The sequence below is a fragment of the Osmerus eperlanus genome, chromosome 25 (assembly GCF_963692335.1).
Source record: "Osmerus eperlanus chromosome 25, fOsmEpe2.1, whole genome shotgun sequence".
Taxonomy (NCBI): domain Eukaryota; kingdom Metazoa; phylum Chordata; class Actinopteri; order Osmeriformes; family Osmeridae; genus Osmerus; species Osmerus eperlanus.
This window is the reverse complement of record NC_085042.1, coordinates 594,109-606,459: the sequence shown is the minus strand read 5'-3', so window position 1 is coordinate 606,459 and position 12,351 is coordinate 594,109. Positions and strand designations below refer to the sequence as shown.

The window sequence follows — 12,351 nt, the reverse complement described above, 5'->3', positions numbered from 1 at the left end:
AAGATCCCCTTTGTCCAAACGGGCTGTCAATCACTCCAGACTGGACCTGTCAATCAAGCCAGCCACGCCCCCAAATATACCGATCTTTAAGGTTTAATATCTACTTAATTATGAAATTATTTTCAGATGGACCACCAGGACACTGATAAGAAAAAGGGAATCTAGCTAACGACACCATAAGGCTTTGTGGACTTCTCCATTGGCTGTATTTTGAGTCGCGGACTTTGCCTGTAGGTTCCACCGAGATTTGAACTCGGATTACTGGATTCAAAGTCCAGAGTGCTGACCATTACACCATGGAATCCCTGCTTGCAGATTATCAAAAGATAATATCGAAAGCGACCATATTTGGACGAGAGGGCAAAGTGGTGGAGGGGCAAAGGGCGGGTCCATGGGCGGGGCTGACTGAGAAGCCACCTCGCAAACAGCCTTTCTCTACTTGCCACTATGCCCCTGGCTAGTAAACCGCTGAAAGTCGCTGCAAACATTGTTAGCTTCCATGGAGAAGATCCCCTTTGTCCAAACGGGCTGTCAATCACTCCAGACTGGACCTGTCAATCAAGCCAGCCACGCCCCCAAATATACCGATCTTTAAGGTTTAATATCTACTTAATTATGAAATTATTTTCAGATGGACCACCAGGACACTGATAAGAAAAAGGGAATCTAGCTAACGACACCATAAGGCTTTGTGGACTTCTCCATTGGCTGTATTTTGAGTCGCGGACTTTGCCTGTAGGTTCCACAGAGATTTGAACACGGATTACTGGATTCAAAGTCCAGAGTGCTGACCATTACACCATGGAATCCCTGCTTGCAGATTATCAAAAGATAATATCGAAAGCGACCATATTTGGACGAGAGGGCAAAGTGGTGGAGGGGCAAAGGGCGGGTCCATGGGAGGGGCTGACTGAGAAGCCACCTCGCTAACAGCCTTTCTCTACTTGCCACTATGCCCCTGGCTAGTAAACCGCTCAAAGTCGCTGCAAACATTGTTAGCTTCCATGAAGAAGACCCCCTTTGTCCAAACGGGCTGTCAATCACTCCAGACTGGACCTGTCAATCAAGCCAGCCACGCCCCCAAATATACCGATCTTTAAGGTTTAATATCTACTTAATTATGACATTATTTTCAGATGGACCACCAGGACACTGATAAGAAGAAGGGAATCTAGCTAACGACACCATAAGGCATTGTGGACTTCCGCATTGGCTGTATGAACTCGGATTACTGGATTCAAAGTCCAGAGTGCTGACCATTACACCATGGAACCCCTACTTGCAGATTATCAAAAGATAATATCGAAAGCGACCATATTTGGACGAGAGGGCAAAGTGGTGGAGGGGCAAAGGGCGGGTCCATGGGCGGGGCTGACTGAGAAGCCACCTCGCTAACAGCCTTTCTCTACTTGCCACTATGCCCCTGGCTAGTAAACCGCAAAAAGTCGCTGCAAACATTGTTAGCTTCCATGGAGAAGACCCGCTTTGTCCAAACGGGCTGTCAATCACTCCAGACTGGACCTGTCAATCAAGCCAGCCACGCCCCCAAATATACCAATCTTTAAGGTTTAATATCTACTTAATTATGAAATTATTTTCAGATGGACCACCAGGACACTGATAAGAAGAAGGGAATCTAGCTAACGACACCATAAGGCATTGTGGACATCCGCATTGGCTGTATGAACTCGGATTACTGGATTCAAAGTCCAGAGTGCTGACCATTACACCATGGAACCCCTACTTGCAGATTATCAAAAGATAATATCGAAAGCGACCATATTTGGACGAGAGGGCAAAGTGGTGGAGGGGCAAAGGGCGGGTCCATGTGCGGGGCTGACTGAGAAGCCACCTCGCTAACAGCCTTTCTCTACTTGCCACTATGCCCCTGGCTAGTAAACCGCTCAAAGTCGCTGCAAACATTGTTAGCTTCCATGAAGAAGACCCCCTTTGTCCAAACGGGCTGTCAATCACTCCAGACTGGACCTGTCAATCAAGCCAGCCACGCCCCCAAATATACCGATCTTTAAGGTTTAATATCTACTTAATTATGACATTTTTTTCAGATGGACCACCAGGACACTAATAAGAAGAAGGGAATCTAGCTAACGACACCATAAGGCATTGTGGACTTCCGCATTGGCTGTATGAACTCGGATTACTGGATTCAAATTCAAGAGTGCTGACCATTACACCATGGAACCCCTACTTGCAGATTATCAAAAGATAATATCGAAAGCGACCATATTTGGACGAGAGGGCAAAGTGGTGGAGGGGCAAAGGGCGGGTCCATGGGCGGGGCTGACTGAGAAGCCACCTCGCTAACAGCCTTTCTCTACTTGCCACTATGCCCCTGGCTAGTAAACCGCTCAAAGTCGCTGCAAACATTGTTAGCTTCCATGGAGAAGATCCCCTTTGTCCAAACGGGCTGTCAATCACTCCAGACTGGACCTGTCAATCAAGCCAGCCACGCCCCCAAATATACCGATCTTTAAGGTTTAATATCTACTTAATTATGAAATTATTTTCAGATGGACCACCAGGACACTGATAAGAAAAAGGGAATCTAGCTAACGACACCATAAGGCTTTGTGGACTTCTCCATTGGCTGTATTTTGAGTAGCGGACTTTGCCTGTAGGTTCCACCGAGATTTGAACTCGGATTACTGGATTCAAAGTCCAGAGTGCTGACCATTACACCATGGAACCCCTACTTGCAGATTATCAAAAGATAATATCGAAAGCGACCATATTTGGACGAGAGGGCAAAGTGGTGGAGGGGCAAAGGGCGGGTCCATGGGCGGGGCTGACTGAGAAGCCACCTCGCTAACAGCCTTTCTCTACTTGCCACTATGCCCCTGGCTAGTAAACCGCTCAAAGTCGCTGCAAACATTGTTAGCTTCCATGAAGAAGACCCCCTTTGTCCAAACGGGCTGTCAATCACTCCAGACTGGACCTGTCAATCAAGCCAGCCACGCCCCCAAATATACCGATCTTTAAGGTTTAATATCTACTTAATTATGACATTTTTTTCAGATGGACCACCAGGACACTAATAAGAAGAAGGGAATCTAGCTAACGACACCATAAGGCATTGTGGACTTCCGCATTGGCTGTATGAACTCGGATTACTGGATTCAAATTCCAGAGTGCTGACCATTACACCATGGAACCCCTACTTGCAGATTATCAAAAGATAATATCGAAAGCGACCATATTTGGACGAGAGGGCAAAGTGGTGGAGGGGCAAAGGGCGGGTCCATGGGCGGGGCTGACTGAGAAGCCACCTCGCTAACAGCCTTTCTCTACTTGCCACTATGCCCCTGGCTAGTAAACCGCTCAAAGTCGCTGCAAACATTGTTAGCTTCCATGGAGAAGATCCCCTTTGTCCAAACGGGCTGTCAATCACTCCAGACTGGACCTGTCAATCAAGCCAGCCACGCCCCCAAATATACCGATCTTTAAGGTTTAATATCTACTTAATTATGAAATTATTTTCAGATGGACCACCAGGACACTGATAAGAAAAAGGGAATCTAGCTAACGACACCATAAGGCTTTGTGGACTTCTACATTGGCTGTATTTTGAGTAGCGGACTTTGCCTGTAGGTTCCACCGAGATTTGAACTCGGATTACTGGATTCAAAGTCCAGAGTGCTGACCATTACACCATGGAACCCCTACTTGCAGATTATCAAAAGATAATATCGAAAGCGACCATATTTGGACGAGAGGGCAAAGTGGTGGAGGGGCAAAGGGCGGGTCCATGTGCGGGGCTGACTGAGAAGCCACCTCGCTAACAGCCTTTCTCTACTTGCCACTATGCCCCTGGCTAGTAAACCGCTCAAAGTCGCTGCAAACATTGTTAGCTTCCATGAAGAAGACCCCCTTTGTCCAAACGGGCTGTCAATCACTCCAGACTGGACCTGTCAATCAAGCCAGCCACGCCCCCAAATATACCGATCTTTAAGGTTTAATATCTACTTAATTATGACATTTTTTTCAGATGGACCACCAGGACACTAATAAGAAGAAGGGAATCTAGCTAACGACACCATAAGGCATTGTGGACTTCCGCATTGGCTGTATGAACTCGGATTACTGGATTCAAATTCCAGAGTGCTGACCATTACACCATGGAACCCCTACTTGCAGATTATCAAAAGATAATATCGAAAGCGACCATATTTGGACGAGAGGGCAAAGTGGTGGAGGGGCAAAGGGCGGGTCCATGGGCGGGGCTGACTGAGAAGCCACCTCGCTAACAGCCTTTCTCTACTTGCCACTATGCCCCTGGCTAGTAAACCGCTCAAAGTCGCTGCAAACATTGTTAGCTTCCATGGAGAAGATCCCCTTTGTGCAAACGGGCTGTCAATCACTCCAGACTGGACCTGTCAATCAAGCCAGCCTCGCCCCCAAATATACCGATCTTTAAGGTTTAATATCTACTTAATTATGAAATTATTTTCAGATGGACCACCAGGACACTGATAAGAAAAAGGGAATCTAGCTAACGACACCATAAGGCTTTGTGGACTTCTCCATTGGCTGTATTTTGAGTAGCGGACTTTGCCTGTAGGTTCCACCGAGATTTGAACTCGGATTACTGGATTCAAAGTCCAGAGTGCTGACCATTACACCATGGAATCCCTGCTTGCAGATTATCAAAAGATAATATCGAAAGCGACCATATTTGGACGAGAGGGCAAAGTGGTGGAGGGGCAAAGGGCGGGTCCATGGGAGGGGCTGACTGAGAAGCCACCTCGCTAACAGCCTTTCTCTACTTGCCACTATGCCCCTGGCTAGTAAACCGCTCAAAGTCGCTGCAAACATTGTTAGCTTCCATGAAGAAGACCCCCTTTGTCCAAACGGGCTGTCAATCACTCCAGACTGGACCTGTCAATCAAGCCAGCCACGCCCCCAAATATACCGATCTTTAAGGTTTAATATCTACTTAATTATGACATTATTTTCAGATGGACCACCAGGACACTGATAAGAAGAAGGGAATCTGGCTAACGACACCATAAGGCATTGTGGACTTCCGCATTGGCTGTATGAACTCGGATTACTGGATTCAAAGTCCAGAGTGCTGACCATTACACCATGGAACCCCTACTTGCAGATTATCAAAAGATAATATCGAAAGCGACCATATTTGGACGAGAGGGCAAAGTGGTGGAGGGGCAAAGGGCGGGTCCATGGGCGGGGCTGACTGAGAAGCCACCTCGCTAACAGCCTTTCTCTACTTGCCACTATGCCCCTGGCTAGTAAACCGCTCAAAGTCGCTGCAAACATTGTTAGCTTCCATGAAGAAGACCCCCTTTGTCCAAACGGGCTGTCAATCACTCCAGACTGGACCTGTCAATCAAGCCAGCCACGCCCCCAAATATACCGATCTTTAAGGTTTAATATCTACTTAATTATGACATTTTTTTCAGATGGACCACCAGGACACTAATAAGAAGAAGGGAATCTAGCTAACGACACCATAAGGCATTGTGGACTTCCGCATTGGCTGTATGAACTCGGATTACTGGATTCAAATTCCAGAGTGCTGACCATTACACCATGGAACCCCTACTTGCAGATTATCAAAATATAATATCGAAAGCGACCATATTTGGACGAGAGGGCAAAGTGGTGGAGGGGCAAAGGGCGGGTCCATGGGCGGGGCTGACTGAGAAGCCACCTCGCTAACAGCCTTTCTCTACTTGCCACTATGCCCCTGGCTAGTAAACCGCTCAAAGTCGCTGCAAACATTGTTAGCTTCCATGGAGAAGATCCCCTTTGTCCAAACGGGCTGTCAATCACTCCAGACTGGACCTGTCAATCAAGCCAGCCACGCCCCCAAATATACCGATCTTTAAGGTTTAATATCTACTTAATTATGAAATTATTTTCAGATGGACCACCAGGACACTGATAAGAAAAAGGGAATCTAGCTAACGACACCATAAGGCTTTGTGGACTTCTCCATTGGCTGTATTTTGAGTAGCGGACTTTGCCTGTAGGTTCCACCGAGATTTGAACTCGGATTACTGGATTCAAAGTCCAGAGTGCTGACCATTACACCATGGAACCCCTACTTGCAGATTATCAAAAGATAATATCGAAAGCGACCATATTTGGACGAGAGGGCAAAGTGGTGGAGGGGCAAAGGGCGGGTCCATGGGCGGGGCTGACTGAGAAGCCACCTCGCTAACAGCCTTTCTCTACTTGCCACTATGCCCCTGGCTAGTAAACCGCTCAAAGTCGCTGCAAACATTGTTAGCTTCCATGAAGAAGACCCCCTTTGTCCAAACGGGCTGTCAATCACTCCAGACTGGACCTGTCAATCAAGCCAGCCACGCCCCCAAATATACCGATCTTTAAGGTTTAATATCTACTTAATTATGACATTTTTTTCAGATGGACCACCAGGACACTAATAAGAAGAAGGGAATCTAGCTAACGACACCATAAGGCATTGTGGACTTCCGCATTGGCTGTATGAACTCGGATTACTGGATTCAAATTCCAGAGTGCTGACCATTACACCATGGAACCCCTACTTGCAGATTATCAAAAGATAATATCGAAAGCGACCATATTTGGACGAGAGGGCAAAGTGGTGGAGGGGCAAAGGGCGGGTCCATGGGCGGGGCTGACTGAGAAGCCACCTCGCTAACAGCCTTTCTCTACTTGCCACTATGCCCCTGGCTAGTAAACCGCTCAAAGTCGCTGCAAACATTGTTAGCTTCCATGGAGAAGATCCCCTTTGTGCAAACGGGCTGTCAATCACTCCAGACTGGACCTGTCAATCAAGCCAGCCACGCCCCCAAATATACCGATCTTTAAGGTTTAATATCTACTTAATTATGAAATTATTTTCAGATGGACCACCAGGACACTGATAAGAAAAAGGGAATCTAGCTAACGACACCATAAGGCTTTGTGGACTTCTCCATTGGCTGTATTTTGAGTAGCGGACTTTGCCTGTAGGTTCCACCGAGATTTGAACTCGGATTACTGGATTCAAAGTCCAGAGTGCTGACCATTACACCATGGAATCCCTGCTTGCAGATTATCAAAAGATAATATCGAAAGCGACCATATTTGGACGAGAGGGCAAAGTGGTGGAGGGGCAAAGGGCGGGTCCATGGGAGGGGCTGACTGAGAAGCCACCTCGCTAACAGCCTTTCTCTACTTGCCACTATGCCCCTGGCTAGTAAACCGCTCAAAGTCGCTGCAAACATTGTTAGCTTCCATGAAGAAGACCCCCTTTGTCCAAACGGGCTGTCAATCACTCCAGACTGGACCTGTCAATCAAGCCAGCCACGCCCCCAAATATACCGATCTTTAAGGTTTAATATCTACTTAATTATGACATTTTTTTCAGATGGACCACCAGGACACTAATAAGAAGAAGGGAATCTAGCTAACGACACCATAAGGCATTGTGGACTTCCGCATTGGCTGTATGAACTCGGATTACTGGATTCAAATTCCAGAGTGCTGACCATTACACCATGGAACCCCTACTTGCAGATTATCAAAAGATAATATCGAAAGCGACCATATTTGGACGAGAGGGCAAAGTGGTGGAGGGGCAAAGGGCGGGTCCATGGGCGGGGCTGACTGAGAAGCCACCTCGCTAACAGCCTTTCTCTACTTGCCACTATGCCCCTGGCTAGTAAACCGCTCAAAGTCGCTGCAAACATTGTTAGCTTCCATGGAGAAGATCCCCTTTGTGCAAACGGGCTGTCAATCACTCCAGACTGGACCTGTCAATCAAGCCAGCCACGCCCCCAAATATACCGATCTTTAAGGTTTAATATCTACTTAATTATGAAATTATTTTCAGATGGACCACCAGGACACTGATAAGAAAAAGGGAATCTAGCTAACGACACCATAAGGCTTTGTGGACTTCTCCATTGGCTGTATTTTGAGTAGCGGACTTTGCCTGTAGGTTCCACCGAGATTTGAACTCGGATTACTGGATTCAAAGTCCAGAGTGCTGACCATTACACCATGGAATCCCTGCTTGCAGATTATCAAAAGATAATATCGAAAGCGACCATATTTGGACGAGAGGGCAAAGTGGTGGAGGGGCAAAGGGCGGGTCCATGGGAGGGGCTGACTGAGAAGCCACCTCGCTAACAGCCTTTCTCTACTTGCCACTATGCCCCTGGCTAGTAAACCGCTCAAAGTCGCTGCAAACATTGTTAGCTTCCATGAAGAAGACCCCCTTTGTCCAAACGGGCTGTCAATCACTCCAGACTGGACCTGTCAATCAAGCCAGCCACGCCCCCAAATATACCGATCTTTAAGGTTTAATATCTACTTAATTATGACATTATTTTCAGATGGACCACCAGGACACTGATAAGAAGAAGGGAATCTGGCTAACGACACCATAAGGCATTGTGGACTTCCGCATTGGCTGTATGAACTCGGATTACTGGATTCAAAGTCCAGAGTGCTGACCATTACACCATGGAACCCCTACTTGCAGATTATCAAAAGATAATATCGAAAGCGACCATATTTGGACGAGAGGGCAAAGTGGTGGAGGGGCAAAGGGCGGGTCCATGGGCGGGGCTGACTGAGAAGCCACCTCGCTAACAGCCTTTCTCTACTTGCCACTATGCCCCTGGCTAGTAAACCGCAAAAAGTCGCTGCAAACATTGTTAGCTTCCATGGAGAAGACCCGCTTTGTCCAAACGGGCTGTCAATCACTCCAGACTGGACCTGTCAATCAAGCCAGCCACGCCCCCAAATATACCAATCTTTAAGGTTTAATATCTACTTAATTATGAAATTATTTTCAGATGGACCACCAGGACACTGATAAGAAGAAGGGAATCTAGCTAACGACACCATAAGGCATTGTGGACATCCGCATTGGCTGTATGAACTCGGATTACTGGATTCAAAGTCCAGAGTGCTGACCATTACACCATGGAACCCCTACTTGCAGATTATCAAAAGATAATATCGAAAGCGACCATATTTGGACGAGAGGGCAAAGTGGTGGAGGGGCAAAGGGCGGGTCCATGTGCGGGGCTGACTGAGAAGCCACCTCGCTAACAGCCTTTCTCTACTTGCCACTATGCCCCTGGCTAGTAAACCGCTCAAAGTCGCTGCAAACATTGTTAGCTTCCATGAAGAAGACCCCCTTTGTCCAAACGGGCTGTCAATCACTCCAGACTGGACCTGTCAATCAAGCCAGCCACGCCCCCAAATATACCGATCTTTAAGGTTTAATATCTACTTAATTATGACATTTTTTTCAGATGGACCACCAGGACACTAATAAGAAGAAGGGAATCTAGCTAACGACACCATAAGGCATTGTGGACTTCCGCATTGGCTGTATGAACTCGGATTACTGGATTCAAATTCCAGAGTGCTGACCATTACACCATGGAACCCCTACTTGCAGATTATCAAAAGATAATATCGAAAGCGACCATATTTGGACGAGAGGGCAAAGTGGTGGAGGGGCAAAGGGCGGGTCCATGGGCGGGGCTGACTGAGAAGCCACCTCGCTAACAGCCTTTCTCTACTTGCCACTATGCCCCTGGCTAGTAAACCGCTCAAAGTCGCTGCAAACATTGTTAGCTTCCATGGAGAAGATCCCCTTTGTCCAAACGGGCTGTCAATCACTCCAGACTGGACCTGTCAATCAAGCCAGCCACGCCCCCAAATATACCGATCTTTAAGGTTTAATATCTACTTAATTATGAAATTATTTTCAGATGGACCACCAGGACACTGATAAGAAAAAGGGAATCTAGCTAACGACACCATAAGGCTTTGTGGACTTCTCCATTGGCTGTATTTTGAGTAGCGGACTTTGCCTGTAGGTTCCACCGAGATTTGAACTCGGATTACTGGATTCAAAGTCCAGAGTGCTGACCATTACACCATGGAATCCCTGCTTGCAGATTATCAAAAGATAATATCGAAAGCGACCATATTTGGACGAGAGGGCAAAGTGGTGGAGGGGCAAAGGGCGGGTCCATGGGAGGGACTGACTGAGAAGCCACCTCGCTAACAGCCTTTCTCTACTTGCCACTATGCCCCTGGCTAGTAAACCGCTCAAAGTCGCTGCAAACATTGTTAGCTTCCATGAAGAAGACCCCCTTTGTCCAAACGGGCTGTCAATCACTCCAGACTGGACCTGTCAATCAAGCCAGCCACGCCCCCAAATATACCGATCTTTAAGGTTTAATATCTACTTAATTATGACATTATTTTCAGATGGACCACCAGGACACTGATAAGAAGAAGGGAATCTAGCTAACGACACCATAAGGCATTGTGGACTTCCGCATTGGCTGTATGAACTCGGATTACTGGATTCAAAGTCCAGAGTGCTGACCATTACACCATGGAACCCCTACTTGCAGATTATCAAAAGATAATATCGAAAGCGACCATATTTGGACGAGAGGGCAAAGTGGTGGAGGGGCAAAGGGCGGGTCCATGTGCGGGGCTGACTGAGAAGCCACCTCGCTAACAGCCTTTCTCTACTTGCCACTATACCCCTGGCTAGTAAACCGCTCAAAGTCGCTGCAAACATTGTTAGCTTCCATGAAGAAGACCCCCTTTGTCCAAACGGGCTGTCAATCACTCCAGACTGGACCTGTCAATCAAGCCAGCCACGCCCCCAAATATACCGATCTTTAAGGTTTAATATCTACTTAATTATGACATTTTTTTCAGATGGACCACCAGGACACTAATAAGAAGAAGGGAATCTAGCTAACGACACCATAAGGCATTGTGGACTTCCGCATTGGCTGTATGAACTCGGATTACTGGATTCAAATTCCAGAGTGCTGACCATTACACCATGGAACCCCTACTTGCAGATTATCAAAAGATAATATCGAAAGCGACCATATTTGGACGAGAGGGCAAAGTGGTGGAGGGGCAAAGGGCGGGTCCATGGGCGGGGCTGACTGAGAAGCCACCTCGCTAACAGCCTTTCTCTACTTGCCACTATGCCCCTGGCTAGTAAACCGCTCAAAGTCGCTGCAAACATTGTTAGCTTCCATGGAGAAGATCCCCTTTGTGCAAACGGGCTGTCAATCACTCCAGACTGGACCTGTCAATCAAGCCAGCCTCGCCCCCAAATATACCGATCTTTAATGTTTAATATCTACTTAATTATGAAATTATTTTCAGATGGACCACCAGGACACTGATAAGAAAAAGGGAATCTAGCTAACGACACCATAAGGCTTTGTGGACTTCTCCATTGGCTGTATTTTGAGTAGCGGACTTTGCCTGTAGGTTCCACCGAGATTTGAACTCGGATTACTGGATTCAAAGTCCAGAGTGCTGACCATTACACCATGGAATCCCTGCTTGCAGATTATCAAAAGATAATATCGAAAGCGACCATATTTGGACGAGAGGGCAAAGTGGTGGAGGGGCAAAGGGCGGGTCCATGGGAGGGGCTGACTGAGAAGCCACCTCGCTAACAGCCTTTCTCTACTTGCCACTATGCCCCTGGCTAGTAAACCGCTCAAAGTCGCTGCAAACATTGTTAGCTTCCATGAAGAAGACCCCCTTTGTCCAAACGGGCTGTCAATCACTCCAGACTGGACCTGTCAATCAAGCCAGCCACGCCCCCAAATATACCGATCTTTAAGGTTTAATATCTACTTAATTATGACATTATTTTCAGATGGACCACCAGGACACTGATAAGAAGAAGGGAATCTGGCTAACGACACCATAAGGCATTGTGGACTTCCGCATTGGCTGTATGAACTCGGATTACTGGATTCAAAGTCCAGAGTGCTGACCATTACACCATGGAACCCCTACTTGCAGATTATCAAAAGATAATATCGAAAGCGACCATATTTGGACGAGAGGGCAAAGTGGTGGAGGGGCAAAGGGCGGGTCCATGGGCGGGGCTGACTGAGAAGCCACCTCGCTAACAGCCTTTCTCTACTTGCCACTATGCCCCTGGCTAGTAAACCGCAAAAAGTCGCTGCAAACATTGTTAGCTTCCATGGAGAAGACCCGCTTTGTCCAAACGGGCTGTCAATCACTCCAGACTGGACCTGTCAATCAAGCCAGCCACGCCCCCAAATATACCAATCTTTAAGGTTTAATATCTACTTAATTATGAAATTATTTTCAGATGGACCACCAGGACACTGATAAGAAGAAGGGAATCTAGCTAACGACACCATAAGGCATTGTGGACATCCGCATTGGCTGTATGAACTCGGATTACTGGATTCAAAGTCCAGAGTGCTGACCATTACACCATGGAACCCCTACTTGCAGATTATCAAAAGATAATATCGAAAGCGACCATATTTGGACGAGAGGGCAAAG

At 47.1% G+C, this 12,351-nt stretch overlaps 9 non-coding genes across 9 annotated transcripts; all 9 read right to left on the bottom strand.

The window, feature by feature from the left end:
- Nucleotides 1-232: 232 nt before the first annotated feature.
- On the bottom strand, nucleotides 233-305 carry trnaq-uug (transfer RNA glutamine (anticodon UUG)). Its single transcript has one exon. It is a non-coding gene; the product is annotated as a tRNA-Gln (tRNA).
- Nucleotides 306-2,637: 2,332 nt separating this feature from the next.
- Nucleotides 2,638-2,709, bottom strand: trnaq-uug (transfer RNA glutamine (anticodon UUG)). Its single transcript has one exon. It is a non-coding gene; the product is annotated as a tRNA-Gln (tRNA).
- An 898-nt stretch (nucleotides 2,710-3,607) lies between these two features.
- On the bottom strand, nucleotides 3,608-3,679 carry trnaq-uug (transfer RNA glutamine (anticodon UUG)). The gene has a single exon. It is a non-coding gene; the product is annotated as a tRNA-Gln (tRNA).
- Nucleotides 3,680-4,577: 898 nt separating this feature from the next.
- Nucleotides 4,578-4,650, bottom strand: trnaq-uug (transfer RNA glutamine (anticodon UUG)). The gene has a single exon. It is a non-coding gene; the product is annotated as a tRNA-Gln (tRNA).
- Nucleotides 4,651-6,012: 1,362 nt separating this feature from the next.
- trnaq-uug (transfer RNA glutamine (anticodon UUG)) lies at nucleotides 6,013-6,084 on the bottom strand. The gene has a single exon. It is a non-coding gene; the product is annotated as a tRNA-Gln (tRNA).
- Nucleotides 6,085-6,982: 898 nt separating this feature from the next.
- trnaq-uug (transfer RNA glutamine (anticodon UUG)) lies at nucleotides 6,983-7,055 on the bottom strand. The gene has a single exon. It is a non-coding gene; the product is annotated as a tRNA-Gln (tRNA).
- An 897-nt stretch (nucleotides 7,056-7,952) lies between these two features.
- trnaq-uug (transfer RNA glutamine (anticodon UUG)) lies at nucleotides 7,953-8,025 on the bottom strand. Its single transcript has one exon. It is a non-coding gene; the product is annotated as a tRNA-Gln (tRNA).
- Nucleotides 8,026-9,852: 1,827 nt separating this feature from the next.
- On the bottom strand, nucleotides 9,853-9,925 carry trnaq-uug (transfer RNA glutamine (anticodon UUG)). The gene has a single exon. It is a non-coding gene; the product is annotated as a tRNA-Gln (tRNA).
- A 1,362-nt stretch (nucleotides 9,926-11,287) lies between these two features.
- On the bottom strand, nucleotides 11,288-11,360 carry trnaq-uug (transfer RNA glutamine (anticodon UUG)). Its single transcript has one exon. It is a non-coding gene; the product is annotated as a tRNA-Gln (tRNA).
- Nucleotides 11,361-12,351: the final 991 nt, after the last annotated feature.